The following is a 24,671-nucleotide window of genomic DNA, read 5'->3' as shown; positions in this document are numbered from 1 at the left end:
CAGATGTCTCAAGGGAAAGTGGGACTGCCGTCAAGCGCCGTAGCATTCTGTGGAGAAGATGCTGCAGACGCTGAATCCTGCACTGCACTGCTTAAAAATGCCGCCAGAACGCGGTCCTCGCCGGCGCCGACTCTTGCCAAAGGATGCGAAATGTGCGCGGATACGCTGTCCGAATGCGTCTGGATGTGCTCCCCTAGCCTACCTCGAAATGCGCCTGCCAGGTACGATCACCTTCGGCCGCTGCCGACAGGCGGGAAGCCGACACAGCGCGGAGGCGGGGCGCTCGCTTGTGCGGTGGTGGTGTAATGGTCAGCATAGTTGCCTTCCAAGCAGTTGATCCGGGTTCGATTCCCGGCCACCGCAGCAGGCTTTTAATTTCGCGTATGAGTACTTTTGCCACGCGCTCTTAAATTATTGTTTTTCCGGCCTCCTACTCGCTGCATACCAGTCCTTAGTGTGTCTCGACTTGTCTCGACTTTGCTCGGCTGACGCGAGAGCTGACGCTCTCAAATCGGCCTATATCAAAACGACAAGCACGAGAAACGACTGAGAGAGGTAAAGAGAGGTGAGGCTAGGCGATGGACACACAGCACGCCCCCTTCATTTCACGGTGGCGTCTCCCTGACCGAATCGGGCTGCAGCTCCGAAAACTAAGGAGAAACAAAAATAGGAAGTAAAACTGCCAATAGTACCCTGTGTTCCCATGCGCTCACCCGCCCAAGTACTGACAGGGGCCAAAGTGGTTGCGCATCGGCAATCGGACATTTTCTTTCATTTTCTCTTTATCGGTTGAGAACCAGTGTATTCAAGATATTATGGCCATTGCCGAGTGAATGATGTAGCGCTTCCCGACGAGTCGGGTTCGGATCCTCTGTCAACTTCCACGCAGGGTGATGATCTTTTGGTCATCACACTCGCCAGCTGAAATCGGCGCTGCCTTTTCGTAGTAGTAAAAGAGCAGTGGCCCGTGGGGGGATCGAACCCACGACCTTCGCGTTATTAGCACGACGCTCTAACCAACTGAGCTAACGGGCCCCAGCAGATGCAGTTGCTCAGCCCTACGCTGGAAACTGGTGGCATGAAGCCGTACACCATTTCTATGGTCGTCGTGCGTCTGCTTCCCTAGTCTATATTCTGCTGACGGTCACGAAACAGTAGCTATATTGCGAGCAGGACGGGAAACGGCCGCTCGGACAGCTCAAACTTGTCACGACTCGTGTGGAAAAAATTCCGTTCCGGTACCGGGAATCGAACCCGGGCCTCCTGGGTGAAAGCCAGGTATCCTAGCCACTAGACCACACCGGATGCGGCCGTTTCGTTCGACCGTTCGTACGGTCGCTTGTCGCATTTCGTGTCGAGTGCCGCGTCGGCGCCCTTCTCTCTTTGCGAGCATCTTTGCACAGACTGACTGGCAAGGCGCGCACCTCAAACGCCGCAGAGCAATGCTTTTGGCTTCATGCTCTGCTGGGAGAAGAGGAAAAGGGAAGCTGTAAGTAGCAATAACAGGAGGTAAACATTTTCCCGCTGAAGCGTTGAAAAGTTGTGGATAACAAACAAGAACTACGTTGGCGCCCTAGCAACAGCGCCACCATCAGTCACAGAAAATTAAATGCCCCGGGTGAGGATCGAACTCACGACCTTAAGATTATGAGACTTACGCGCTGCCTACTGCGCTACCGAGGCACGGGTGCACCACTGGTCCTGGAAACTGGGTAAATACCGTACCCAATATTAGACGTAGAGACACTGTACTTCCTGGGTAACGTGTTCTGTTGCTACACGCGCACTGCCGGCCCAGTTGATTGCGGTGTTGCTGCAGCTGTTGCAACGATAGGCAGCACTCCTTGTCGTTAAAGCTCAGTGCCTCGGAGGCACCTGGACACAGCAACTTGTGAGGCCAAGCCGACGCTAGTCTGCAGAACATCATGCGAGCGTCCTAGTGGGGACCGGCGAGTGCTGCGTTCTCGGTTCTTCTCAAGGGAATCCAGCTATATATTCTTGCGGATCGTGCATCTCAAGCGCGCAAGCCACACGGCAGCATTATCGCGGGAAAAGCAAAATGATGCATCGGCCGGGAATCGAACCCGGGCCGCCCGCGTGGCAGGCGAGCATTCTACCACTGAACCACCGATGCTGGGGCCAGCGGCAACTTCACGCTGCTTCCCGAGCAGATGTCTCAAGGGAAAGTGGGACTGCCGTCAAGCGCCGTAGCATTCTGTGGAGAAGATGCTGCAGACGCTGAATCCTGCACTGCACTGCTTAAAAATGCCGCCAGAACGCGGTCCTCGCCGGCGCCGACTCTTGCCAAAGGATGCGAAATGTGCGCGGATACGCTGTCCGAATGCGTCTGGATGTGCTCCCCTAGCCTACCTCGAAATGCGCCTGCCAGGTACGATCACCTTCGGCCGCTGCCGACAGGCGGGAAGCCGACACAGCGCGGAGGCGGGGCGCTCGCTTGTGCGGTGGTGGTGTAATGGTCAGCATAGTTGCCTTCCAAGCAGTTGATCCGGGTTCGATTCCCGGCCACCGCAGCAGGCTTTTAATTTCGCGTATGAGTACTTTTGCCACGCGCTCTTAAATTATTGTTTTTCCGGCCTCCTACTCGCTGCATACCAGCCCTTAGTGTGTCTCGACTTGTCTCGACTTTGCTCGGCTGACGCGAGAGCTGACGCTCTCAAATCGGCCTATATCAAAACGACAAGCACGAGAAACGACTGAGAGAGGTAAAGAGAGGTGAGGCTAGGCGATGGACACACAGCACGCCCCCTTCATTTCACGGTGGCGTCTCCCTGACCGAATCGGGCTGCAGCTCCGAAAACTAAGGAGAAACAAAAATAGGAAGTAAAACTGCCAATAGTACCCTGTGTTCCCATGCGCTCACCCGCCCAAGTACTGACAGGGGCCAAAGTGGTTGCGCATCGGCAATCGGACATTTTCTTTCATTTTCTCTTTATCGGTTGAGAACCAGTGTATTCAAGATATTATGGCCATTGCCGAGTGAATGATGTAGCGCTTCCCGACGAGTCGGGTTCGGATCCTCTGTCAACTTCCACGCAGGGTGATGATCTTTTGGTCATCACACTCGCCAGCTGAAATCGGCGCTGCCTTTTCGTAGTAGTAAAAGAGCAGTGGCCCGTGGGGGGATCGAACCCACGACCTTCGCGTTATTAGCACGACGCTCTAACCAACTGAGCTAACGGGCCCCAGCAGATGCAGTTGCTCAGCCCTACGCTGGAAACTGGTGGCATGAAGCCGTACACCATTTCTATGGTCGTCGTGCGTCTGCTTCCCTAGTCTATATTCTGCTGACGGTCACGAAACAGTAGCTATATTGCGAGCAGGACGGGAAACGGCCGCTCGGACAGCTCAAACTTGTCACGACTCGTGTGGAAAAAATTCCGTTCCGGTACCGGGAATCGAACCCGGGCCTCCTGGGTGAAAGCCAGGTATCCTAGCCACTAGACCACACCGGATGCGGCCGTTTCGTTCGACCGTTCGTACGGTCGCTTGTCGCATTTCGTGTCGAGTGCCGCGTCGGCGCCCTTCTCTCTTTGCGAGCATCTTTGCACAGACTGACTGGCAAGGCGCGCACCTCAAACGCCGCAGAGCAATGCTTTTGGCTTCATGCTCTGCTGGGAGAAGAGGAAAAGGGAAGCTGTAAGTAGCAATAACAGGAGGTAAACATTTTCCCGCTGAAGCGTTGAAAAGTTGTGGATAACAAACAAGAACTACGTTGGCGCCCTAGCAACAGCGCCACCATCAGTCACAGAAAATTAAATGCCCCGGGTGAGGATCGAACTCACGACCTTAAGATTATGAGACTTACGCGCTGCCTACTGCGCTACCGAGGCACGGGTGCACCACTGGTCCTGGAAACTGGGTAAATACCGTACCCAATATTAGACGTAGAGACACTGTACTTCCTGGGTAACGTGTTCTGTTGCTACACGCGCACTGCCGGCCCAGTTGATTGCGGTGTTGCTGCAGCTGTTGCAACGATAGGCAGCACTCCTTGTCGTTAAAGCTCAGTGCCTCGGAGGCACCTGGACACAGCAACTTGTGAGGCCAAGCCGACGCTAGTCTGCAGAACATCATGCGAGCGTCCTAGTGGGGACCGGCGAGTGCTGCGTTCTCGGTTCTTCTCAAGGGAATCCAGCTATATATTCTTGCGGATCGTGCATCTCAAGCGCGCAAGCCACACGGCAGCATTATCGCGGGAAAAGCAAAATGATGCATCGGCCGGGAATCGAACCCGGGCCGCCCGCGTGGCAGGCGAGCATTCTACCACTGAACCACCGATGCTGGGGCCAGCGGCAACTTCACGCTGCTTCCCGAGCAGATGTCTCAAGGGAAAGTGGGACTGCCGTCAAGCGCCGTAGCATTCTGTGGAGAAGATGCTGCAGACGCTGAATCCTGCACTGCACTGCTTAAAAATGCCGCCAGAACGCGGTCCTCGCCGGCGCCGACTCTTGCCAAAGGATGCGAAATGTGCGCGGATACGCTGTCCGAATGCGTCTGGATGTGCTCCCCTAGCCTACCTCGAAATGCGCCTGCCAGGTACGATCACCTTCGGCCGCTGCCGACAGGCGGGAAGCCGACACAGCGCGGAGGCGGGGCGCTCGCTTGTGCGGTGGTGGTGTAATGGTCAGCATAGTTGCCTTCCAAGCAGTTGATCCGGGTTCGATTCCCGGCCACCGCAGCAGGCTTTTAATTTCGCGTATGAGTACTTTTGCCACGCGCTCTTAAATTATTGTTTTTCCGGCCTCCTACTCGCTGCATACCAGCCCTTAGTGTGTCTCGACTTGTCTCGACTTTGCTCGGCTGACGCGAGAGCTGACGCTCTCAAATCGGCCTATATCAAAACGACAAGCACGAGAAACGACTGAGAGAGGTAAAGAGAGGTGAGGCTAGGCGATGGACACACAGCACGCCCCCTTCATTTCACGGTGGCGTCTCCCTGACCGAATCGGGCTGCAGCTCCGAAAACTAAGGAGAAACAAAAATAGGAAGTAAAACTGCCAATAGTACCCTGTGTTCCCATGCGCTCACCCGCCCAAGTACTGACAGGGGCCAAAGTGGTTGCGCATCGGCAATCGGACATTTTCTTTCATTTTCTCTTTATCGGTTGAGAACCAGTGTATTCAAGATATTATGGCCATTGCCGAGTGAATGATGTAGCGCTTCCCGACGAGTCGGGTTCGGATCCTCTGTCAACTTCCACGCAGGGTGATGATCTTTTGGTCATCACACTCGCCAGCTGAAATCGGCGCTGCCTTTTCGTAGTAGTAAAAGAGCAGTGGCCCGTGGGGGGATCGAACCCACGACCTTCGCGTTATTAGCACGACGCTCTAACCAACTGAGCTAACGGGCCCCAGCAGATGCAGTTGCTCAGCCCTACGCTGGAAACTGGTGGCATGAAGCCGTACACCATTTCTATGGTCGTCGTGCGTCTGCTTCCCTAGTCTATATTCTGCTGACGGTCACGAAACAGTAGCTATATTGCGAGCAGGACGGGAAACGGCCGCTCGGACAGCTCAAACTTGTCACGACTCGTGTGGAAAAAATTCCGTTCCGGTACCGGGAATCGAACCCGGGCCTCCTGGGTGAAAGCCAGGTATCCTAGCCACTAGACCACACCGGATGCGGCCGTTTCGTTCGACCGTTCGTACGGTCGCTTGTCGCATTTCGTGTCGAGTGCCGCGTCGGCGCCCTTCTCTCTTTGCGAGCATCTTTGAACAGACTGACTGGCAAGGCGCGCACCTCAAACGCCGCAGAGCAATGCTTTTGGCTTCATGCTCTGCTGGGAGAAGAGGAAAAGGGAAGCTGTAAGTAGCAATAACAGGAGGTAAACATTTTCCCGCTGAAGCGTTGAAAAGTTGTGGATAACAAACAAGAACTACGTTGGCGCCCTAGCAACAGCGCCACCATCAGTCACAGAAAATTAAATGCCCCGGGTGAGGATCGAACTCACGACCTTAAGATTATGAGACTTACGCGCTGCCTACTGCGCTACCGAGGCACGGGTGCACCACTGGTCCTGGAAACTGGGTAAATACCGTACCCAATATTAGACGTAGAGACACTGTACTTCCTGGGTAACGTGTTCTGTTGCTACACGCGCACTGCCGGCCCAGTTGATTGCGGTGTTGCTGCAGCTGTTGCAACGATAGGCAGCACTCCTTGTCGTTAAAGCTCAGTGCCTCGGAGGCACCTGGACACAGCAACTTGTGAGGCCAAGCCGACGCTAGTCTGCAGAACATCATGCGAGCGTCCTAGTGGGGACCGGCGAGTGCTGCGTTCTCGGTTCTTCTCAAGGGAATCCAGCTATATATTCTTGCGGATCGTGCATCTCAAGCGCGCAAGCCACACGGCAGCATTATCGCGGGAAAAGCAAAATGATGCATCGGCCGGGAATCGAACCCGGGCCGCCCGCGTGGCAGGCGAGCATTCTACCACTGAACCACCGATGCTGGGGCCAGCGGCAACTTCACGCTGCTTCCCGAGCAGATGTCTCAAGGGAAAGTGGGACTGCCGTCAAGCGCCGTAGCATTCTGTGGAGAAGATGCTGCAGACGCTGAATCCTGCACTGCACTGCTTAAAAATGCCGCCAGAACGCGGTCCTCGCCGGCGCCGACTCTTGCCAAAGGATGCGAAATGTGCGCGGATACGCTGTCCGAATGCGTCTGGATGTGCTCCCCTAGCCTACCTCGAAATGCGCCTGCCAGGTACGATCACCTTCGGCCGCTGCCGACAGGCAGGAAGCCGACACAGCGCGGAGGCGGGGCGCTCGCTTGTGCGGTGGTGGTGTAATGGTCAGCATAGTTGCCTTCCAAGCAGTTGATCCGGGTTCGATTCCCGGCCACCGCAGCAGGCTTTTAATTTCGCGTATGAGTACTTTTGCCACGCGCTCTTAAATTATTGTTTTTCCGGCCTCCTACTCGCTGCATACCAGCCCTTAGTGTGTCTCGACTTGTCTCGACTTTGCTCGGCTGACGCGAGAGCTGACGCTCTCAAATCGGCCTATATCAAAACGACAAGCACGAGAAACGACTGAGAGAGGTAAAGAGAGGTGAGGCTAGGCGATGGACACACAGCACGCCCCCTTCATTTCACGGTGGCGTCTCCCTGACCGAATCGGGCTGCAGCTCCGAAAACTAAGGAGAAACAAAAATAGGAAGTAAAACTGCCAATAGTACCCTGTGTTCCCATGCGCTCACCCGCCCAAGTACTGACAGGGGCCAAAGTGGTTGCGCATCGGCAATCGGACATTTTCTTTCATTTTCTCTTTATCGGTTGAGAACCAGTGTATTCAAGATATTATGGCCATTGCCGAGTGAATGATGTAGCGCTTCCCGACGAGTCGGGTTCGGATCCTCTGTCAACTTCCACGCAGGGTGATGATCTTTTGGTCATCACACTCGCCAGCTGAAATCGGCGCTGCCTTTTCGTAGTAGTAAAAGAGCAGTGGCCCGTGGGGGGATCGAACCCACGACCTTCGCGTTATTAGCACGACGCTCTAACCAACTGAGCTAACGGGCCCCAGCAGATGCAGTTGCTCAGCCCTACGCTGGAAACTGGTGGCATGAAGCCGTACACCATTTCTATGGTCGTCGTGCGTCTGCTTCCCTAGTCTATATTCTGCTGACGGTCACGAAACAGTAGCTATATTGCGAGCAGGACGGGAAACGGCCGCTCGGACAGCTCAAACTTGTCACGACTCGTGTGGAAAAAATTCCGTTCCGGTACCGGGAATCGAACCCGGGCCTCCTGGGTGAAAGCCAGGTATCCTAGCCACTAGACCACACCGGATGCGGCCGTTTCGTTCGACCGTTCGTACGGTCGCTTGTCGCATTTCGTGTCGAGTGCCGCGTCGGCGCCCTTCTCTCTTTGCGAGCATCTTTGCACAGACTGACTGGCAAGGCGCGCACCTCAAACGCCGCAGAGCAATGCTTTTGGCTTCATGCTCTGCTGGGAGAAGAGGAAAAGGGAAGCTGTAAGTAGCAATAACAGGAGGTAAACATTTTCCCGCTGAAGCGTTGAAAAGTTGTGGATAACAAACAAGAACTACGTTGGCGCCCTAGCAACAGCGCCACCATCAGTCACAGAAAATTAAATGCCCCGGGTGAGGATCGAACTCACGACCTTAAGATTATGAGACTTACGCGCTGCCTACTGCGCTACCGAGGCACGGGTGCACCACTGGTCCTGGAAACTGGGTAAATACCGTACCCAATATTAGACGTAGAGACACTGTACTTCCTGGGTAACGTGTTCTGTTGCTACACGCGCACTGCCGGCCCAGTTGATTGCGGTGTTGCTGCAGCTGTTGCAACGATAGGCAGCACTCCTTGTCGTTAAAGCTCAGTGCCTCGGAGGCACCTGGACACAGCAACTTGTGAGGCCAAGCCGACGCTAGTCTGCAGAACATCATGCGAGCGTCCTAGTGGGGACCGGCGAGTGCTGCGTTCTCGGTTCTTCTCAAGGGAATCCAGCTATATATTCTTGCGGATCGTGCATCTCAAGCGCGCAAGCCACACGGCAGCATTATCGCGGGAAAAGCAAAATGATGCATCGGCCGGGAATCGAACCCGGGCCGCCCGCGTGGCAGGCGAGCATTCTACCACTGAACCACCGATGCTGGGGCCAGCGGCAACTTCACGCTGCTTCCCGAGCAGATGTCTCAAGGGAAAGTGGGACTGCCGTCAAGCGCCGTAGCATTCTGTGGAGAAGATGCTGCAGACGCTGAATCCTGCACTGCACTGCTTAAAAATGCCGCCAGAACGCGGTCCTCGCCGGCGCCGACTCTTGCCAAAGGATGCGAAATGTGCGCGGATACGCTGTCCGAATGCGTCTGGATGTGCTCCCCTAGCCTACCTCGAAATGCGCCTGCCAGGTACGATCACCTTCGGCCGCTGCCGACAGGCAGGAAGCCGACACAGCGCGGAGGCGGGGCGCTCGCTTGTGCGGTGGTGGTGTAATGGTCAGCATAGTTGCCTTCCAAGCAGTTGATCCGGGTTCGATTCCCGGCCACCGCAGCAGGCTTTTAATTTCGCGTATGAGTACTTTTGCCACGCGCTCTTAAATTATTGTTTTTCCGGCCTCCTACTCGCTGCATACCAGCCCTTAGTGTGTCTCGACTTGTCTCGACTTTGCTCGGCTGACGCGAGAGCTGACGCTCTCAAATCGGCCTATATCAAAACGACAAGCACGAGAAACGACTGAGAGAGGTAAAGAGAGGTGAGGCTAGGCGATGGACACACAGCACGCCCCCTTCATTTCACGGTGGCGTCTCCCTGACCGAATCGGGCTGCAGCTCCGAAAACTAAGGAGAAACAAAAATAGGAAGTAAAACTGCCAATAGTACCCTGTGTTCCCATGCGCTCACCCGCCCAAGTACTGACAGGGGCCAAAGTGGTTGCGCATCGGCAATCGGACATTTTCTTTCATTTTCTCTTTATCGGTTGAGAACCAGTGTATTCAAGATATTATGGCCATTGCCGAGTGAATGATGTAGCGCTTCCCGACGAGTCGGGTTCGGATCCTCTGTCAACTTCCACGCAGGGTGATGATCTTTTGGTCATCACACTCGCCAGCTGAAATCGGCGCTGCCTTTTCGTAGTAGTAAAAGAGCAGTGGCCCGTGGGGGGATCGAACCCACGACCTTCGCGTTATTAGCACGACGCTCTAACCAACTGAGCTAACGGGCCCCAGCAGATGCAGTTGCTCAGCCCTACGCTGGAAACTGGTGGCATGAAGCCGTACACCATTTCTATGGTCGTCGTGCGTCTGCTTCCCTAGTCTATATTCTGCTGACGGTCACGAAACAGTAGCTATATTGCGAGCAGGACGGGAAACGGCCGCTCGGACAGCTCAAACTTGTCACGACTCGTGTGGAAAAAATTCCGTTCCGGTACCGGGAATCGAACCCGGGCCTCCTGGGTGAAAGCCAGGTATCCTAGCCACTAGACCACACCGGATGCGGCCGTTTCGTTCGACCGTTCGTACGGTCGCTTGTCGCATTTCGTGTCGAGTGCCGCGTCGGCGCCCTTCTCTCTTTGCGAGCATCTTTGCACAGACTGACTGGCAAGGCGCGCACCTCAAACGCCGCAGAGCAATGCTTTTGGCTTCATGCTCTGCTGGGAGAAGAGGAAAAGGGAAGCTGTAAGTAGCAATAACAGGAGGTAAACATTTTCCCGCTGAAGCGTTGAAAAGTTGTGGATAACAAACAAGAACTACGTTGGCGCCCTAGCAACAGCGCCACCATCAGTCACAGAAAATTAAATGCCCCGGGTGAGGATCGAACTCACGACCTTAAGATTATGAGACTTACGCGCTGCCTACTGCGCTACCGAGGCACGGGTGCACCACTGGTCCTGGAAACTGGGTAAATACCGTACCCAATATTAGACGTAGAGACACTGTACTTCCTGGGTAACGTGTTCTGTTGCTACACGCGCACTGCCGGCCCAGTTGATTGCGGTGTTGCTGCAGCTGTTGCAACGATAGGCAGCACTCCTTGTCGTTAAAGCTCAGTGCCTCGGAGGCACCTGGACACAGCAACTTGTGAGGCCAAGCCGACGCTAGTCTGCAGAACATCATGCGAGCGTCCTAGTGGGGACCGGCGAGTGCTGCGTTCTCGGTTCTTCTCAAGGGAATCCAGCTATATATTCTTGCGGATCGTGCATCTCAAGCGCGCAAGCCACACGGCAGCATTATCGCGGGAAAAGCAAAATGATGCATCGGCCGGGAATCGAACCCGGGCCGCCCGCGTGGCAGGCGAGCATTCTACCACTGAACCACCGATGCTGGGGCCAGCGGCAACTTCACGCTGCTTCCCGAGCAGATGTCTCAAGGGAAAGTGGGACTGCCGTCAAGCGCCGTAGCATTCTGTGGAGAAGATGCTGCAGACGCTGAATCCTGCACTGCACTGCTTAAAAATGCCGCCAGAACGCGGTCCTCGCCGGCGCCGACTCTTGCCAAAGGATGCGAAATGTGCGCGGATACGCTGTCCGAATGCGTCTGGATGTGCTCCCCTAGCCTACCTCGAAATGCGCCTGCCAGGTACGATCACCTTCGGCCGCTGCCGACAGGCAGGAAGCCGACACAGCGCGGAGGCGGGGCGCTCGCTTGTGCGGTGGTGGTGTAATGGTCAGCATAGTTGCCTTCCAAGCAGTTGATCCGGGTTCGATTCCCGGCCACCGCAGCAGGCTTTTAATTTCGCGTATGAGTACTTTTGCCACGCGCTCTTAAATTATTGTTTTTCCGGCCTCCTACTCGCTGCATACCAGCCCTTAGTGTGTCTCGACTTGTCTCGACTTTGCTCGGCTGACGCGAGAGCTGACGCTCTCAAATCGGCCTATATCAAAACGACAAGCACGAGAAACGACTGAGAGAGGTAAAGAGAGGTGAGGCTAGGCGATGGACACACAGCACGCCCCCTTCATTTCACGGTGGCGTCTCCCTGACCGAATCGGGCTGCAGCTCCGAAAACTAAGGAGAAACAAAAATAGGAAGTAAAACTGCCAATAGTACCCTGTGTTCCCATGCGCTCACCCGCCCAAGTACTGACAGGGGCCAAAGTGGTTGCGCATCGGCAATCGGACATTTTCTTTCATTTTCTCTTTATCGGTTGAGAACCAGTGTATTCAAGATATTATGGCCATTGCCGAGTGAATGATGTAGCGCTTCCCGACGAGTCGGGTTCGGATCCTCTGTCAACTTCCACGCAGGGTGATGATCTTTTGGTCATCACACTCGCCAGCTGAAATCGGCGCTGCCTTTTCGTAGTAGTAAAAGAGCAGTGGCCCGTGGGGGGATCGAACCCACGACCTTCGCGTTATTAGCACGACGCTCTAACCAACTGAGCTAACGGGCCCCAGCAGATGCAGTTGCTCAGCCCTACGCTGGAAACTGGTGGCATGAAGCCGTACACCATTTCTATGGTCGTCGTGCGTCTGCTTCCCTAGTCTATATTCTGCTGACGGTCACGAAACAGTAGCTATATTGCGAGCAGGACGGGAAACGGCCGCTCGGACAGCTCAAACTTGTCACGACTCGTGTGGAAAAAATTCCGTTCCGGTACCGGGAATCGAACCCGGGCCTCCTGGGTGAAAGCCAGGTATCCTAGCCACTAGACCACACCGGATGCGGCCGTTTCGTTCGACCGTTCGTACGGTCGCTTGTCGCATTTCGTGTCGAGTGCCGCGTCGGCGCCCTTCTCTCTTTGCGAGCATCTTTGCACAGACTGACTGGCAAGGCGCGCACCTCAAACGCCGCAGAGCAATGCTTTTGGCTTCATGCTCTGCTGGGAGAAGAGGAAAAGGGAAGCTGTAAGTAGCAATAACAGGAGGTAAACATTTTCCCGCTGAAGCGTTGAAAAGTTGTGGATAACAAACAAGAACTACGTTGGCGCCCTAGCAACAGCGCCACCATCAGTCACAGAAAATTAAATGCCCCGGGTGAGGATCGAACTCACGACCTTAAGATTATGAGACTTACGCGCTGCCTACTGCGCTACCGAGGCACGGGTGCACCACTGGTCCTGGAAACTGGGTAAATACCGTACCCAATATTAGACGTAGAGACACTGTACTTCCTGGGTAACGTGTTCTGTTGCTACACGCGCACTGCCGGCCCAGTTGATTGCGGTGTTGCTGCAGCTGTTGCAACGATAGGCAGCACTCCTTGTCGTTAAAGCTCAGTGCCTCGGAGGCACCTGGACACAGCAACTTGTGAGGCCAAGCCGACGCTAGTCTGCAGAACATCATGCGAGCGTCCTAGTGGGGACCGGCGAGTGCTGCGTTCTCGGTTCTTCTCAAGGGAATCCAGCTATATATTCTTGCGGATCGTGCATCTCAAGCGCGCAAGCCACACGGCAGCATTATCGCGGGAAAAGCAAAATGATGCATCGGCCGGGAATCGAACCCGGGCCGCCCGCGTGGCAGGCGAGCATTCTACCACTGAACCACCGATGCTGGGGCCAGCGGCAACTTCACGCTGCTTCCCGAGCAGATGTCTCAAGGGAAAGTGGGACTGCCGTCAAGCGCCGTAGCATTCTGTGGAGAAGATGCTGCAGACGCTGAATCCTGCACTGCACTGCTTAAAAATGCCGCCAGAACGCGGTCCTCGCCGGCGCCGACTCTTGCCAAAGGATGCGAAATGTGCGCGGATACGCTGTCCGAATGCGTCTGGATGTGCTCCCCTAGCCTACCTCGAAATGCGCCTGCCAGGTACGATCACCTTCGGCCGCTGCCGACAGGCGGGAAGCCGACACAGCGCGGAGGCGGGGCGCTCGCTTGTGCGGTGGTGGTGTAATGGTCAGCATAGTTGCCTTCCAAGCAGTTGATCCGGGTTCGATTCCCGGCCACCGCAGCAGGCTTTTAATTTCGCGTATGAGTACTTTTGCCACGCGCTCTTAAATTATTGTTTTTCCGGCCTCCTACTCGCTGCATACCAGCCCTTAGTGTGTCTCGACTTGTCTCGACTTTGCTCGGCTGACGCGAGAGCTGACGCTCTCAAATCGGCCTATATCAAAACGACAAGCACGAGAAACGACTGAGAGAGGTAAAGAGAGGTGAGGCTAGGCGATGGACACACAGCACGCCCCCTTCATTTCACGGTGGCGTCTCCCTGACCGAATCGGGCTGCAGCTCCGAAAACTAAGGAGAAACAAAAATAGGAAGTAAAACTGCCAATAGTACCCTGTGTTCCCATGCGCTCACCCGCCCAAGTACTGACAGGGGCCAAAGTGGTTGCGCATCGGCAATCGGACATTTTCTTTCATTTTCTCTTTATCGGTTGAGAACCAGTGTATTCAAGATATTATGGCCATTGCCGAGTGAATGATGTAGCGCTTCCCGACGAGTCGGGTTCGGATCCTCTGTCAACTTCCACGCAGGGTGATGATCTTTTGGTCATCACACTCGCCAGCTGAAATCGGCGCTGCCTTTTCGTAGTAGTAAAAGAGCAGTGGCCCGTGGGGGGATCGAACCCACGACCTTCGCGTTATTAGCACGACGCTCTAACCAACTGAGCTAACGGGCCCCAGCAGATGCAGTTGCTCAGCCCTACGCTGGAAACTGGTGGCATGAAGCCGTACACCATTTCTATGGTCGTCGTGCGTCTGCTTCCCTAGTCTATATTCTGCTGACGGTCACGAAACAGTAGCTATATTGCGAGCAGGACGGGAAACGGCCGCTCGGACAGCTCAAACTTGTCACGACTCGTGTGGAAAAAATTCCGTTCCGGTACCGGGAATCGAACCCGGGCCTCCTGGGTGAAAGCCAGGTATCCTAGCCACTAGACCACACCGGATGCGGCCGTTTCGTTCGACCGTTCGTACGGTCGCTTGTCGCATTTCGTGTCGAGTGCCGCGTCGGCGCCCTTCTCTCTTTGCGAGCATCTTTGCACAGACTGACTGGCAAGGCGCGCACCTCAAACGCCGCAGAGCAATGCTTTTGGCTTCATGCTCTGCTGGGAGAAGAGGAAAAGGGAAGCTGTAAGTAGCAATAACAGGAGGTAAACATTTTCCCGCTGAAGCGTTGAAAAGTTGTGGATAACAAACAAGAACTACGTTGGCGCCCTAGCAACAGCGCCACCATCAGTCACAGAAAATTAAATGCCCCGGGTGAGGATCGAACTCACGACCTTAAGATTATGAGACTTACGCGCTGCCTACTGCGCTACCGAGGCACGGGTGCACCACTGGTCCTGGAAACTGGGTAAATACCGTACCCAATATTAGACGTAGAGACACTGTACTTCCTGGGTAACGTGTTCTGTTGCTACACGCGCACTGCCGGCCCAGTTGATTGCGGTGTTGCTGCAGCTGTTGCAACGATAGGCAGCACTCCTTGTCGTTAAAGCTCAGTGCCTCGGAGGCACCTGGACACAGCAACTTGTGAGGCCAAGCCGACGCTAGTCTGCAGAACATCATGCGAGCGTCCTAGTGGGGACCGGCGAGTGCTGCGTTCTCGGTTCTTCTCAAGGGAATCCAGCTATATATTCTTGCGGATCGTGCATCTCAAGCGCGCAAGCCACACGGCAGCATTATCGCGGGAAAAGCAAAATGATGCATCGGCCGGGAATCGAACCCGGGCCGCCCGCGTGGCAGGCGAGCATTCTACCACTGAACCACCGATGCTGGGGCCAGCGGCAACTTCACGCTGCTTCCCGAGCAGATGTCTCAAGGGAAAGTGGGACTGCCGTCAAGCGCCGTAGCATTCTGTGGAGAAGATGCTGCAGACGCTGAATCCTGCACTGCACTGCTTAAAAATGCCGCCAGAACGCGGTCCTCGCCGGCGCCGACTCTTGCCAAAGGATGCGAAATGTGCGCGGATACGCTGTCCGAATGCGTCTGGATGTGCTCCCCTAGCCTACCTCGAAATGCGCCTGCCAGGTACGATCACCTTCGGCCGCTGCCGACAGGCGGGAAGCCGACACAGCGCGGAGGCGGGGCGCTCGCTTGTGCGGTGGTGGTGTAATGGTCAGCATAGTTGCCTTCCAAGCAGTTGATCCGGGTTCGATTCCCGGCCACCGCAGCAGGCTTTTAATTTCGCGTATGAGTACTTTTGCCACGCGCTCTTAAATTATTGTTTTTCCGGCCTCCTACTCGCTGCATACCAGCCCTTAGTGTGTCTCGACTTGTCTCGACTTTGCTCGGCTGACGCGAGAGCTGACGCTCTCAAATCGGCCTATATCAAAACGACAAGCACGAGAAACGACTGAGAGAGGTAAAGAGAGGTGAGGCTAGGCGATGGACACACAGCACGCCCCCTTCATTTCACGGTGGCGTCTCCCTGACCGAATCGGGCTGCAGCTCCGAAAACTAAGGAGAAACAAAAATAGGAAGTAAAACTGCCAATAGTACCCTGTGTTCCCATGCGCTCACCCGCCCAAGTACTGACAGGGGCCAAAGTGGTTGCGCATCGGCAATCGGACATTTTCTTTCATTTTCTCTTTATCGGTTGAGAACCAGTGTATTCAAGATATTATGGCCATTGCCGAGTGAATGATGTAGCGCTTCCCGACGAGTCGGGTTCGGATCCTCTGTCAACTTCCACGCAGGGTGATGATCTTTTGGTCATCACACTCGCCAGCTGAAATCGGCGCTGCCTTTTCGTAGTAGTAAAAGAGCAGTGGCCCGTGGGGGGATCGAACCCACGACCTTCGCGTTATTAGCACGACGCTCTAACCAACTGAGCTAACGGGCCCCAGCAGATGCAGTTGCTCAGCCCTACGCTGGAAACTGGTGGCATGAAGCCGTACACCATTTCTATGGTCGTCGTGCGTCTGCTTCCCTAGTCTATATTCTGCTGACGGTCACGAAACAGTAGCTATATTGCGAGCAGGACGGGAAACGGCCGCTCGGACAGCTCAAACTTGTCACGACTCGTGTGGAAAAAATTCCGTTCCGGTACCGGGAATCGAACCCGGGCCTCCTGGGTGAAAGCCAGGTATCCTAGCCACTAGACCACACCGGATGCGGCCGTTTCGTTCGACCGTTCGTACGGTCGCTTGTCGCATTTCGTGTCGAGTGCCGCGTCGGCGCCCTTCTCTCTTTGCGAGCATCTTTGAACAGACTGACTGGCAAGGCGCGCACCTCAAACGCCGCAGAGCAATGCTTTTGGCTTCATGCTCTGCTGGGAGAAGAGGAAAAGGGAAGCTGTAAGTAGCAATAACAGGAGGTAAACATTTTCCCGCTGAAGCGTTGAAAAGTTGTGGATAACAAACAAGAACTACGTTGGCGCCCTAGCAACAGCGCCACCATCAGTCACAGAAAATTAAATGCCCCGGGTGAGGATCGAACTCACGACCTTAAGATTATGAGACTTACGCGCTGCCTACTGCGCTACCGAGGCACGGGTGCACCACTGGTCCTGGAAACTGGGTAAATACCGTACCCAATATTAGACGTAGAGACACTGTACTTCCTGGGTAACGTGTTCTGTTGCTACACGCGCACTGCCGGCCCAGTTGATTGCGGTGTTGCTGCAGCTGTTGCAACGATAGGCAGCACTCCTTGTCGTTAAAGCTCAGTGCCTCGGAGGCACCTGGACACAGCAACTTGTGAGGCCAAGCCGACGCTAGTCTGCAGAACATCATGCGAGCGTCCTAGTGGGGACCGGCGAGTGCTGCGTTCTCGGTTCTTCTCAAGGGAATCCAGCTATATATTCTTGCGGATCGTGCATCTCAAGCGCGCAAGCCACACGGCAGCATTATCGCGGGAAAAGCAAAATGATGCATCGGCCGGGAATCGAACCCGGGCCGCCCGCGTGGCAGGCGAGCATTCTACCACTGAACCACCGATGCTGGGGCCAGCGGCAACTTCACGCTGCTTCCCGAGCAGATGTCTCAAGGGAAAGTGGGACTGCCGTCAAGCGCCGTAGCATTCTGTGGAGAAGATGCTGCAGACGCTGAATCCTGCACTGCACTGCTTAAAAATGCCGCCAGAACGCGGTCCTCGCCGGCGCCGACTCTTGCCAAAGGATGCGAAATGTGCGCGGATACGCTGTCCGAATGCGTCTGGATGTGCTCCCCTAGCCTACCTCGAAATGCGCCTGCCAGGTACGATCACCTTCGGCCGCTGCCGACAGGCAGGAAGCCGACACAGCGCGGAGGCGGGGCGCTCGCTTGTGCGGTGGTGGTGTAATGGTCAGCATAGTTGCCTTCCAAGCAGTTGATCCGGGTTCGATTCCCGGCCACCGCAGCAGGCTTTTAATTTCGCGTATGAGTACTTTTGCCACGCGCTCTTAAATTATTGTTTTTCCGGCCTCCTACTCGCTGCATACCAGCCCTTAGTGTGTCTCGACTTGTCTCGACTTTGCTCGGCTGACGCGAGAGCTGACGCTCTCAAATCGGCCTATATCAAAACGACAAGCACGAGAAACGACTGAGAGAGGTAAAGAGAGGTGAGGCTAGGCGATGGACACACAGCACGCCCCCTTCATTTCACGGTGGCGTCTCCCTGACCGAATCGGGCTGCAGCTCCGAAAACTAAGGAGAAACAAAAATAGGAAGTAAAACTGCCAATAGTACCCTGTGTTCCCATGCGCTCACCCGCCCAAGTACTGACAGGGGCCAAAGTGGTTGCGCATCGGCAATCGGACATTTTCTTTCATTTTCTCTTTATCGGTTGAGAACCAGTGTATTCAAGATATTATGGCCATTGCCGAGTGAATGATGTAGCGCTTCCCGACGAGTCGGGTTCGGATCCTCTGTCAACTTCCACGCAGGGTGATGATCTTTTGGTCATCACACTCGCCAGCTGAAATCGGCGCTGCCTTTTCGTAGTAGTAAAAGAGTAGTGGCCCGTGGGGGGATCGAACCCACGACCTTCGCGTTATTAGCACGACGCTCTAACCAACTGAGCTAACGGGCCCCAGCAGATGCAGTTGCTCAGCCCTACGCTGGAAACTGGTGGCATGAAGCCGTACACCATTTCTATGGTCGTCGTGCGTCTGCTTCCCTAGTCTATATTCTGCTGACGGTCACGAAACAGTAGCTATATTGCGAGCAGGACGGGAAACGGCCGCTCGGACAGCTCAAACTTGTCACGACTCGTGTGGAAAAAATTCCGTTCCGGTACCGGGAATCGAACCCGGGCCTCCTGGGTGAAAGCCAGGTATCCTAGCCACTAGACCACACCGGATGCGGCCGTTTCGTTCGACCGTTCGTACGGTCGCTTGTCGCATTTCGTGTCGAGTGCCGCGTCGGCGCCCTTCTCTCTTTGCGAGCATCTTTGCACAGACTGACTGGCAAGGCGCGCACCTCAAACGCCGCAGAGCAATGCTTTTGGCTTCATGCTCTGCTGGGAGAAGAGGAAAAGGGAAGCTGTAAGTAGCAATAACAGGAGGTAAACATTTTCCCGCTGAAGCGTTGAAAAGTTGTGGATAACAAACAAGAACTACGTTGGCGCCCTAGCAACAGCGCCACCATCAGTCACAGAAAATTAAATGCCCCGGGTGAGGATCGAACTCACGACCTTAAGATTATGAGACTTACGCGCTGCCTACTGCGCTACCGAGGCACGGGTGCACCACTGGTCCTGGAAACTGGGTAAATACCGTACCCAATATTAGACGTAGAGACACTGTACTTCCTGGGTAACGTGTTCTGTTGCTACACGCGCACTGCCGGCCCAGTTGATTGCGGTGTTGCTGCAGCTGTTGCAACGATAGGCAGCACTCCTTGTCGTTAAAGCTCAGTGCCTCGGAGGCACCTGGACACAGCAACTTGTGAGGCCAAGCCGACGCTAGTCTGCAGAACATCATGCGAGCGTCCTAGTGGGGACCGGCGAGTGCTGCGTTCTCGGTTCTTCTCAAGGGAATCCAGCTATATATTCTTGCGGATCGTGCATCTCAAGCGCGCAAGCCACACGGCAGCATTATCGCGGGAAAAGCAAAATGATGCATCGGCCGGGAATCGAACCCGGGCCGCCCGCGTGGCAGGCGAGCATTCTACCACTGAACCACCGATGCTGGGGCCAGCGGCAACTTCACGCTGCTTCCCGAGCAGATGTCTCAAGGGAAAGTGGGACTGCCGTCAAGCGCCGTAGCATTCTGTGGAGAAGATGCTGCAGACGCTGAATCCTGCACTGCACTGCTTAAAAATGCCGCCAGAACGCGGTCCTCGCCGGCGCCGACTCTTGCCAAAGGATGCGAAATGTGCGCGGATACGCTGTCCGAATGCGTCTGGATGTGCTCCCCTAGCCTACCTCGAAATGCGCCTGCCAGGTACGATCACCTTCGGCCGCTGCCGACAGGCGGGAAGCCGACACAGCGCGGAGGCGGGGCGCTCGCTTGTGCGGTGGTGGTGTAATGGTCAGCATAGTTGCCTTCCAAGCAGTTGATCCGGGTTCGATTCCCGGCCACCGCAGCAGGCTTTTAATTTCGCGTATGAGTACTTTTGCCACGCGCTCTTAAATTATTGTTTTTCCGGCCTCCTACTCGCTGCATACCAGCCCTTAGTGTGTCTCGACTTGTCTCGACTTTGCTCGGCTGACGCGAGAGCTGACGCTCTCAAATCGGCCTATATCAAAACGACAAGCACGAGAAACGACTGAGAGAGGTAAAGAGAGGTGAGGCTAGGCGATGGACACACAGCACGCCCCCTTCATTTCACGGTGGCGTCTCCCTGACCGAATCGGGCTGCAGCTCCGAAAACTAAGGAGAAACAAAAATAGGAAGTAAAACTGCCAATAGTACCCTGTGTTCCCATGCGCTCACCCGCCCAAGTACTGACAGGGGCCAAAGTGGTTGCGCATCGGCAATCGGACATTTTCTTTCATTTTCTCTTTATCGGTTGAGAACCAGTGTATTCAAGATATTATGGCCATTGCCGAGTGAATGATGTAGCGCTTCCCGACGAGTCGGGTTCGGATCCTCTGTCAACTTCCACGCAGGGTGATGATCTTTTGGTCATCACACTCGCCAGCTGAAATCGGCGCTGCCTTTTCGTAGTAGTAAAAGAGCAGTGGCCGTGGGGGGATCGAACCCACGACCTTCGCGTTATTAGCACGACGCTCTAACCAACTGAGCTAACGGGCCCAGCAGATGCAGTTGCTCAGCCCTACGCTGGAAACTGGTGGCATGAAGCCGTACACCATTTCTATGGTCGTCGTGCGTCTGCTTCCCTAGTCTATATTCTGCTGACGGTCACGAAACAGTAGCTATATTGCGAGCAGGACGGGAAACGGCCGCTCGGACAGCTCAAACTTGTCACGACTCGTGTGGAAAAAATTCCGTTCCGGTACCGGGAATCGAACCCGGGCCTCCTGGGTGAAAGCCAGGTATCCTAGCCACTAGACCACACCGATGCGGCCGTTTCGTTCGACCGTTCGTACGGTCGCTTGTCGCATTTCGTGTCGAGTGCCGCGTCGGCGCCCTTCTCTCTTTGCGAGCATCTTTGAACAGACTGACTGGCAAGGCGCGCACCTCAAACGCCGCAGAGCAATGCTTTTGGCTTCATGCTCTGCTGGGAGAAGAGGAAAAGGGAAGCTGTAAGTAGCAATAACAGGAGGTAAACATTTTCCCGCTGAAGCGTTGAAAAGTTGTGGATAACAAACAAGAACTACGTTGGCGCCCTAGCAACAGCGCCACCATCAGTCACAGAAAATTAAATGCCCCGGGTGAGGATCGAACTCACGACCTTAAGATTATGAGACTTACGCGCTGCCTACTGCGCTACCGAGGCACGGGTGCACCACTGGTCCTGGAAACTGGGTAAATACCGTACCCAATATTAGACGTAGAGACACTGTACTTCCTGGGTAACGTGTTCTGTTGCTACACGCGCACTGCCGGCCCAGTTGATTGCGGTGTTGCTGCAGCTGTTGCAACGATAGGCAGCACTCCTTGTCGTTAAAGCTCAGTGCCTCGGAGGCACCTGGACACAGCAACTTGTGAGGCCAAGCCGACGCTAGTCTGCAGAACATCATGCGAGCGTCCTAGTGGGGACCGGCGAGTGCTGCGTTCTCGGTTCTTCTCAAGGGAATCCAGCTATATATTCTTGCGGATCGTGCATCTCAAGCGCGCAAGCCACACGGCAGCATTATCGCGGGAAAAGCAAAATGATGCATCGGCCGGGAATCGAACCCGGGCCGCCCGCGTGGCAGGCGAGCATTCTACCACTGAACCACCGATGCTGGGGCCAGCGGCAACTTCACGCTGCTTCCCGAGCAGATGTCTCAAGGGAAAGTGGGACTGCCGTCAAGCGCCGTAGCATTCTGTGGAGAAGATGCTGCAGACGCTGAATCCTGCACTGCACTGCTTAAAAATGCCGCCAGAACGCGGTCCTCGCCGGCGCCGACTCTTGCCAAAGGATGCGAAATGTGCGCGGATACGCTGTCCGAATGCGTCTGGATGTGCTCCCCTAGCCTACCTCGAAATGCGCCTGCCAGGTACGATCACCTTCGGCCGCTGCCGACAGGCAGGAAGCCGACACAGCGCGGAGGCGGGGCGCTCGCTTGTGCGGTGGTGGTGTAATGGTCAGCATAGTTGCCTTCCAAGCAGTTGATCCGGGTTCGATTCCGGCCACCGCAGCAGGCTTTTAATTTCGCGTATGAGTACTTTTGCCACGCGCTCTTAAATTATTGTTTTTCCGGCCTCCTACTCGCTGCATACCAGCCCTTAGTGTGTCTCGACTTGTCTCGACTTTGCTCGGCTGACGCGAGAGCTGACGCTCTCAAATCGGCCTATATCAAAACGACAAGCACGAGAAACGACTGAGAGAGGTAAAGAGAGGTGAGGCTAGGCGATGGACACACAGCACGCCCCCTTCATTTCACGGTGGCGTCTCCCTGACCGAATCGGGCTGCAGCTCCGAAAACTAAGGAGAAACAAAAATAGGAAGTAAAACTGCCAATAGTACCCTGTGTTCCCATGCGCTCACCCGCCCAAGTACTGACAGGGGCCAAAGTGGTTGCGCATCGGCAATCGGACATTTTCTTTCATTTTCTCTTTATCGGTTGAGAACCAGTGTATTCAAGATATTATGGCCATTGCCGAGTGAATGATGTAGCGCTTCCCGACGAGTCGGGTTCGGATCCTCTGTCAACTTCCACGCAGGGTGATGATCTTTTGGTCATCACACTCGCCAGCTGAAATCGGCGCTGCCTTTTCGTAGTAGTAAAAGAGTAGTGGCCCGTGGGGGATCGAACCCACGACCTTCGCGTTATTAGCACGACGCTCTAACCAACTGAGCTAACGGGCCCCAGCAGATGCAGTTGCTCAGCCCTACGCTGGAAACTGGTGGCATGAAGCCGTACACCATTTCTATGGTCGTCGTGCGTCTGCTTCCTAGTCTATATTCTGCTGACGGTCACGAAACAGTAGCTATATTGCGAGCAGGACGGGAAACGGCCGCTCGGACAGCTCAAACTTGTCACGACTCGTGTGGAAAAAATTCCGTTCCGGTACCGGGAATCGAACCCGGGCCTCCTGGGTGAAAGCCAGGTATCCTAGCCACTAGACCACACCGGATGCGGCCGTTTCGTTCGACCGTTCGTACGGTCGCTTGTCGCATTTCGTGTCGAGTGCCGCGTCGGCGCCCTTCTCTCTTTGCGAGCATCTTTGCACAGACTGACTGGCAAGGCGCGCACCTCAAACGCCGCAGAGCAATGCTTTTGGCTTCATGCTCTGCTGGGAGAAGAGGAAAAGGGAAGCTGTAAGTAGCAATAACAGGAGGTAAACATTTTCCCGCTGAAGCGTTGAAAAGTTGTGGATAACAAACAAGAACTACGTTGGCGCCCTAGCAACAGCGCCACCATCAGTCACAGAAAATTAAATGCCCCGGGTGAGATCGAACTCACGACCTTAAGATTATGAGACTTACGCGCTGCCTACTGCGCTACCGAGGCACGGGTGCACCACTGGTCCTGGAAACTGGGTAAATACCGTACCCAATATTAGACGTAGAGACACTGTACTTCCTGGGTAACGTGTTCTGTTGCTACACGCGCACTGCCGGCCCAGTTGATTGCGGTGTTGCTGCAGCTGTTGCAACGATAGGCAGCACTCCTTGTCGTTAAAGCTCAGTGCCTCGGAGGCACCTGGACACAGCAACTTGTGAGGCCAAGCCGACGCTAGTCTGCAGAACATCATGCGAGCGTCCTAGTGGGGACCGGCGAGTGCTGCGTTCTCGGTTCTTCTCAAGGGAATCCAGCTATATATTCTTGCGGATCGTGCATCTCAAGCGCGCAAGCCACACGGCAGCATTATCGCGGGAAAAGCAAAATGATGCATCGGCCGGGAATCGAACCCGGGCCGCCCGCGTGGCAGGCGAGCATTCTACCACTGAACCACCGATGCTGGGGCCAGCGGCAACTTCACGCTGCTTCCCGAGCAGATGTCTCAAGGGAAAGTGGGACTGCCGTCAAGCGCCGTAGCATTCTGTGGAGAAGATGCTGCAGACGCTGAATCCTGCACTGCACTGCTTAAAAATGCCGCCAGAACGCGGTCCTCGCCGGCGCCGACTCTTGCCAAAGGATGCGAAATGTGCGCGGATACGCTGTCCGAATGCGTCTGGATGTGCTCCCCTAGCCTACCTCGAAATGCGCCTGCCAGGTACGATCACCTTCGGCCGCTGCCGACAGGCGGGAAGCCGACACAGCGCGGAGGCGGGGCGCTCGCTTGTGCGGTGGTGGTGTAATGGTCAGCATAGTTGCCTTCCAAGCAGTTGATCCGGGTTCGATTCCCGGCCACCGCAGCAGGCTTTTAATTTCGCGTATGAGTACTTTTGCCACGCGCTCTTAAATTATTGTTTTTCCGGCCTCCTACTCGCTGCATACCAGCCCTTAGTGTGTCTCGACTTGTCTCGACTTTGCTCGGCTGACGCGAGAGCTGACGCTCTCAAATCGGCCTATATCAAAACGACAAGCACGAGAAACGACTGAGAGAGGTAAAGAGAGGTGAGGCTAGGCGATGGACACACAGCACGCCCCCTTCATTTCACGGTGGCGTCTCCCTGACCGAATCGGGCTGCAGCTCCGAAAACTAAGGAGAAACAAAAATAGGAAGTAAAACTGCCAATAGTACCCTGTGTTCCCATGCGCTCACCCGCCCAAGTACTGACAGGGGCCAAAGTGGTTGCGCATCGGCAATCGGACATTTTCTTTCATTTTCTCTTTATCGGTTGAGAACCAGTGTATTCAAGATATTATGGCCATTGCCGAG

The 24,671-nt window shown here is 55.0% G+C and overlaps 56 non-coding genes across 56 annotated transcripts; 12 read left to right on the top strand and 44 right to left on the bottom strand.

The window, feature by feature from the left end:
• Nucleotides 1-291: 291 nt before the first annotated feature.
• On the top strand, nucleotides 292-363 carry Trnag-ucc. The gene has a single exon. It is a non-coding gene; the product is annotated as a tRNA-Gly (tRNA).
• A 598-nt stretch (nucleotides 364-961) lies between these two features.
• Trnai-aau lies at nucleotides 962-1,035 on the bottom strand. The gene has a single exon. It is a non-coding gene; the product is annotated as a tRNA-Ile (tRNA).
• A 198-nt stretch (nucleotides 1,036-1,233) lies between these two features.
• On the bottom strand, nucleotides 1,234-1,305 carry Trnae-uuc. Its single transcript has one exon. It is a non-coding gene; the product is annotated as a tRNA-Glu (tRNA).
• A 305-nt stretch (nucleotides 1,306-1,610) lies between these two features.
• Nucleotides 1,611-1,683, bottom strand: Trnam-cau. The gene has a single exon. It is a non-coding gene; the product is annotated as a tRNA-Met (tRNA).
• A 380-nt stretch (nucleotides 1,684-2,063) lies between these two features.
• On the bottom strand, nucleotides 2,064-2,134 carry Trnag-gcc. Its single transcript has one exon. It is a non-coding gene; the product is annotated as a tRNA-Gly (tRNA).
• Nucleotides 2,135-2,459: 325 nt separating this feature from the next.
• Trnag-ucc lies at nucleotides 2,460-2,531 on the top strand. The gene has a single exon. It is a non-coding gene; the product is annotated as a tRNA-Gly (tRNA).
• Nucleotides 2,532-3,129: 598 nt separating this feature from the next.
• Nucleotides 3,130-3,203, bottom strand: Trnai-aau. Its single transcript has one exon. It is a non-coding gene; the product is annotated as a tRNA-Ile (tRNA).
• A 198-nt stretch (nucleotides 3,204-3,401) lies between these two features.
• Nucleotides 3,402-3,473, bottom strand: Trnae-uuc. The gene has a single exon. It is a non-coding gene; the product is annotated as a tRNA-Glu (tRNA).
• Nucleotides 3,474-3,778: 305 nt separating this feature from the next.
• Nucleotides 3,779-3,851, bottom strand: Trnam-cau. The gene has a single exon. It is a non-coding gene; the product is annotated as a tRNA-Met (tRNA).
• A 380-nt stretch (nucleotides 3,852-4,231) lies between these two features.
• Trnag-gcc lies at nucleotides 4,232-4,302 on the bottom strand. Its single transcript has one exon. It is a non-coding gene; the product is annotated as a tRNA-Gly (tRNA).
• Nucleotides 4,303-4,627: 325 nt separating this feature from the next.
• On the top strand, nucleotides 4,628-4,699 carry Trnag-ucc. The gene has a single exon. It is a non-coding gene; the product is annotated as a tRNA-Gly (tRNA).
• Nucleotides 4,700-5,297: 598 nt separating this feature from the next.
• On the bottom strand, nucleotides 5,298-5,371 carry Trnai-aau. Its single transcript has one exon. It is a non-coding gene; the product is annotated as a tRNA-Ile (tRNA).
• A 198-nt stretch (nucleotides 5,372-5,569) lies between these two features.
• Nucleotides 5,570-5,641, bottom strand: Trnae-uuc. The gene has a single exon. It is a non-coding gene; the product is annotated as a tRNA-Glu (tRNA).
• Nucleotides 5,642-5,946: 305 nt separating this feature from the next.
• On the bottom strand, nucleotides 5,947-6,019 carry Trnam-cau. Its single transcript has one exon. It is a non-coding gene; the product is annotated as a tRNA-Met (tRNA).
• A 380-nt stretch (nucleotides 6,020-6,399) lies between these two features.
• On the bottom strand, nucleotides 6,400-6,470 carry Trnag-gcc. The gene has a single exon. It is a non-coding gene; the product is annotated as a tRNA-Gly (tRNA).
• A 325-nt stretch (nucleotides 6,471-6,795) lies between these two features.
• Trnag-ucc lies at nucleotides 6,796-6,867 on the top strand. The gene has a single exon. It is a non-coding gene; the product is annotated as a tRNA-Gly (tRNA).
• A 598-nt stretch (nucleotides 6,868-7,465) lies between these two features.
• On the bottom strand, nucleotides 7,466-7,539 carry Trnai-aau. Its single transcript has one exon. It is a non-coding gene; the product is annotated as a tRNA-Ile (tRNA).
• Nucleotides 7,540-7,737: 198 nt separating this feature from the next.
• Nucleotides 7,738-7,809, bottom strand: Trnae-uuc. The gene has a single exon. It is a non-coding gene; the product is annotated as a tRNA-Glu (tRNA).
• A 305-nt stretch (nucleotides 7,810-8,114) lies between these two features.
• Trnam-cau lies at nucleotides 8,115-8,187 on the bottom strand. The gene has a single exon. It is a non-coding gene; the product is annotated as a tRNA-Met (tRNA).
• Nucleotides 8,188-8,567: 380 nt separating this feature from the next.
• Nucleotides 8,568-8,638, bottom strand: Trnag-gcc. Its single transcript has one exon. It is a non-coding gene; the product is annotated as a tRNA-Gly (tRNA).
• Nucleotides 8,639-8,963: 325 nt separating this feature from the next.
• Nucleotides 8,964-9,035, top strand: Trnag-ucc. The gene has a single exon. It is a non-coding gene; the product is annotated as a tRNA-Gly (tRNA).
• A 598-nt stretch (nucleotides 9,036-9,633) lies between these two features.
• On the bottom strand, nucleotides 9,634-9,707 carry Trnai-aau. Its single transcript has one exon. It is a non-coding gene; the product is annotated as a tRNA-Ile (tRNA).
• Nucleotides 9,708-9,905: 198 nt separating this feature from the next.
• Trnae-uuc lies at nucleotides 9,906-9,977 on the bottom strand. The gene has a single exon. It is a non-coding gene; the product is annotated as a tRNA-Glu (tRNA).
• Nucleotides 9,978-10,282: 305 nt separating this feature from the next.
• Trnam-cau lies at nucleotides 10,283-10,355 on the bottom strand. Its single transcript has one exon. It is a non-coding gene; the product is annotated as a tRNA-Met (tRNA).
• A 380-nt stretch (nucleotides 10,356-10,735) lies between these two features.
• Nucleotides 10,736-10,806, bottom strand: Trnag-gcc. The gene has a single exon. It is a non-coding gene; the product is annotated as a tRNA-Gly (tRNA).
• Nucleotides 10,807-11,131: 325 nt separating this feature from the next.
• Trnag-ucc lies at nucleotides 11,132-11,203 on the top strand. Its single transcript has one exon. It is a non-coding gene; the product is annotated as a tRNA-Gly (tRNA).
• A 598-nt stretch (nucleotides 11,204-11,801) lies between these two features.
• Nucleotides 11,802-11,875, bottom strand: Trnai-aau. Its single transcript has one exon. It is a non-coding gene; the product is annotated as a tRNA-Ile (tRNA).
• A 198-nt stretch (nucleotides 11,876-12,073) lies between these two features.
• Trnae-uuc lies at nucleotides 12,074-12,145 on the bottom strand. The gene has a single exon. It is a non-coding gene; the product is annotated as a tRNA-Glu (tRNA).
• Nucleotides 12,146-12,450: 305 nt separating this feature from the next.
• Trnam-cau lies at nucleotides 12,451-12,523 on the bottom strand. The gene has a single exon. It is a non-coding gene; the product is annotated as a tRNA-Met (tRNA).
• Nucleotides 12,524-12,903: 380 nt separating this feature from the next.
• Nucleotides 12,904-12,974, bottom strand: Trnag-gcc. Its single transcript has one exon. It is a non-coding gene; the product is annotated as a tRNA-Gly (tRNA).
• Nucleotides 12,975-13,299: 325 nt separating this feature from the next.
• Nucleotides 13,300-13,371, top strand: Trnag-ucc. The gene has a single exon. It is a non-coding gene; the product is annotated as a tRNA-Gly (tRNA).
• A 598-nt stretch (nucleotides 13,372-13,969) lies between these two features.
• Trnai-aau lies at nucleotides 13,970-14,043 on the bottom strand. The gene has a single exon. It is a non-coding gene; the product is annotated as a tRNA-Ile (tRNA).
• A 198-nt stretch (nucleotides 14,044-14,241) lies between these two features.
• On the bottom strand, nucleotides 14,242-14,313 carry Trnae-uuc. The gene has a single exon. It is a non-coding gene; the product is annotated as a tRNA-Glu (tRNA).
• A 305-nt stretch (nucleotides 14,314-14,618) lies between these two features.
• Trnam-cau lies at nucleotides 14,619-14,691 on the bottom strand. Its single transcript has one exon. It is a non-coding gene; the product is annotated as a tRNA-Met (tRNA).
• Nucleotides 14,692-15,071: 380 nt separating this feature from the next.
• Nucleotides 15,072-15,142, bottom strand: Trnag-gcc. Its single transcript has one exon. It is a non-coding gene; the product is annotated as a tRNA-Gly (tRNA).
• Nucleotides 15,143-15,467: 325 nt separating this feature from the next.
• Trnag-ucc lies at nucleotides 15,468-15,539 on the top strand. The gene has a single exon. It is a non-coding gene; the product is annotated as a tRNA-Gly (tRNA).
• Nucleotides 15,540-16,137: 598 nt separating this feature from the next.
• On the bottom strand, nucleotides 16,138-16,211 carry Trnai-aau. The gene has a single exon. It is a non-coding gene; the product is annotated as a tRNA-Ile (tRNA).
• Nucleotides 16,212-16,409: 198 nt separating this feature from the next.
• On the bottom strand, nucleotides 16,410-16,481 carry Trnae-uuc. Its single transcript has one exon. It is a non-coding gene; the product is annotated as a tRNA-Glu (tRNA).
• Nucleotides 16,482-16,786: 305 nt separating this feature from the next.
• On the bottom strand, nucleotides 16,787-16,859 carry Trnam-cau. Its single transcript has one exon. It is a non-coding gene; the product is annotated as a tRNA-Met (tRNA).
• Nucleotides 16,860-17,239: 380 nt separating this feature from the next.
• Nucleotides 17,240-17,310, bottom strand: Trnag-gcc. The gene has a single exon. It is a non-coding gene; the product is annotated as a tRNA-Gly (tRNA).
• A 325-nt stretch (nucleotides 17,311-17,635) lies between these two features.
• Trnag-ucc lies at nucleotides 17,636-17,707 on the top strand. Its single transcript has one exon. It is a non-coding gene; the product is annotated as a tRNA-Gly (tRNA).
• A 598-nt stretch (nucleotides 17,708-18,305) lies between these two features.
• On the bottom strand, nucleotides 18,306-18,379 carry Trnai-aau. The gene has a single exon. It is a non-coding gene; the product is annotated as a tRNA-Ile (tRNA).
• A 198-nt stretch (nucleotides 18,380-18,577) lies between these two features.
• Nucleotides 18,578-18,649, bottom strand: Trnae-uuc. Its single transcript has one exon. It is a non-coding gene; the product is annotated as a tRNA-Glu (tRNA).
• Nucleotides 18,650-18,954: 305 nt separating this feature from the next.
• On the bottom strand, nucleotides 18,955-19,027 carry Trnam-cau. Its single transcript has one exon. It is a non-coding gene; the product is annotated as a tRNA-Met (tRNA).
• A 380-nt stretch (nucleotides 19,028-19,407) lies between these two features.
• Nucleotides 19,408-19,478, bottom strand: Trnag-gcc. The gene has a single exon. It is a non-coding gene; the product is annotated as a tRNA-Gly (tRNA).
• Nucleotides 19,479-19,803: 325 nt separating this feature from the next.
• Trnag-ucc lies at nucleotides 19,804-19,875 on the top strand. The gene has a single exon. It is a non-coding gene; the product is annotated as a tRNA-Gly (tRNA).
• A 598-nt stretch (nucleotides 19,876-20,473) lies between these two features.
• On the bottom strand, nucleotides 20,474-20,546 carry Trnai-aau. Its single transcript has one exon. It is a non-coding gene; the product is annotated as a tRNA-Ile (tRNA).
• A 197-nt stretch (nucleotides 20,547-20,743) lies between these two features.
• Nucleotides 20,744-20,815, bottom strand: Trnae-uuc. Its single transcript has one exon. It is a non-coding gene; the product is annotated as a tRNA-Glu (tRNA).
• Nucleotides 20,816-21,119: 304 nt separating this feature from the next.
• Trnam-cau lies at nucleotides 21,120-21,192 on the bottom strand. Its single transcript has one exon. It is a non-coding gene; the product is annotated as a tRNA-Met (tRNA).
• A 380-nt stretch (nucleotides 21,193-21,572) lies between these two features.
• On the bottom strand, nucleotides 21,573-21,643 carry Trnag-gcc. Its single transcript has one exon. It is a non-coding gene; the product is annotated as a tRNA-Gly (tRNA).
• Nucleotides 21,644-21,968: 325 nt separating this feature from the next.
• On the top strand, nucleotides 21,969-22,039 carry Trnag-ucc. The gene has a single exon. It is a non-coding gene; the product is annotated as a tRNA-Gly (tRNA).
• Nucleotides 22,040-22,637: 598 nt separating this feature from the next.
• On the bottom strand, nucleotides 22,638-22,710 carry Trnai-aau. The gene has a single exon. It is a non-coding gene; the product is annotated as a tRNA-Ile (tRNA).
• Nucleotides 22,711-22,907: 197 nt separating this feature from the next.
• Trnae-uuc lies at nucleotides 22,908-22,979 on the bottom strand. The gene has a single exon. It is a non-coding gene; the product is annotated as a tRNA-Glu (tRNA).
• Nucleotides 22,980-23,284: 305 nt separating this feature from the next.
• Trnam-cau lies at nucleotides 23,285-23,356 on the bottom strand. Its single transcript has one exon. It is a non-coding gene; the product is annotated as a tRNA-Met (tRNA).
• A 380-nt stretch (nucleotides 23,357-23,736) lies between these two features.
• Nucleotides 23,737-23,807, bottom strand: Trnag-gcc. Its single transcript has one exon. It is a non-coding gene; the product is annotated as a tRNA-Gly (tRNA).
• A 325-nt stretch (nucleotides 23,808-24,132) lies between these two features.
• Trnag-ucc lies at nucleotides 24,133-24,204 on the top strand. The gene has a single exon. It is a non-coding gene; the product is annotated as a tRNA-Gly (tRNA).
• The last annotated feature ends 467 nt before the right edge of the window (nucleotides 24,205-24,671 follow it).

This window comes from Schistocerca piceifrons, unplaced genomic scaffold (genome assembly GCF_021461385.2).
Source record: "Schistocerca piceifrons isolate TAMUIC-IGC-003096 unplaced genomic scaffold, iqSchPice1.1 HiC_scaffold_648, whole genome shotgun sequence".
NCBI classification, from domain to species: domain Eukaryota; kingdom Metazoa; phylum Arthropoda; class Insecta; order Orthoptera; family Acrididae; genus Schistocerca; species Schistocerca piceifrons.
This window is presented reverse-complemented; position numbering and strand designations above follow the sequence as displayed.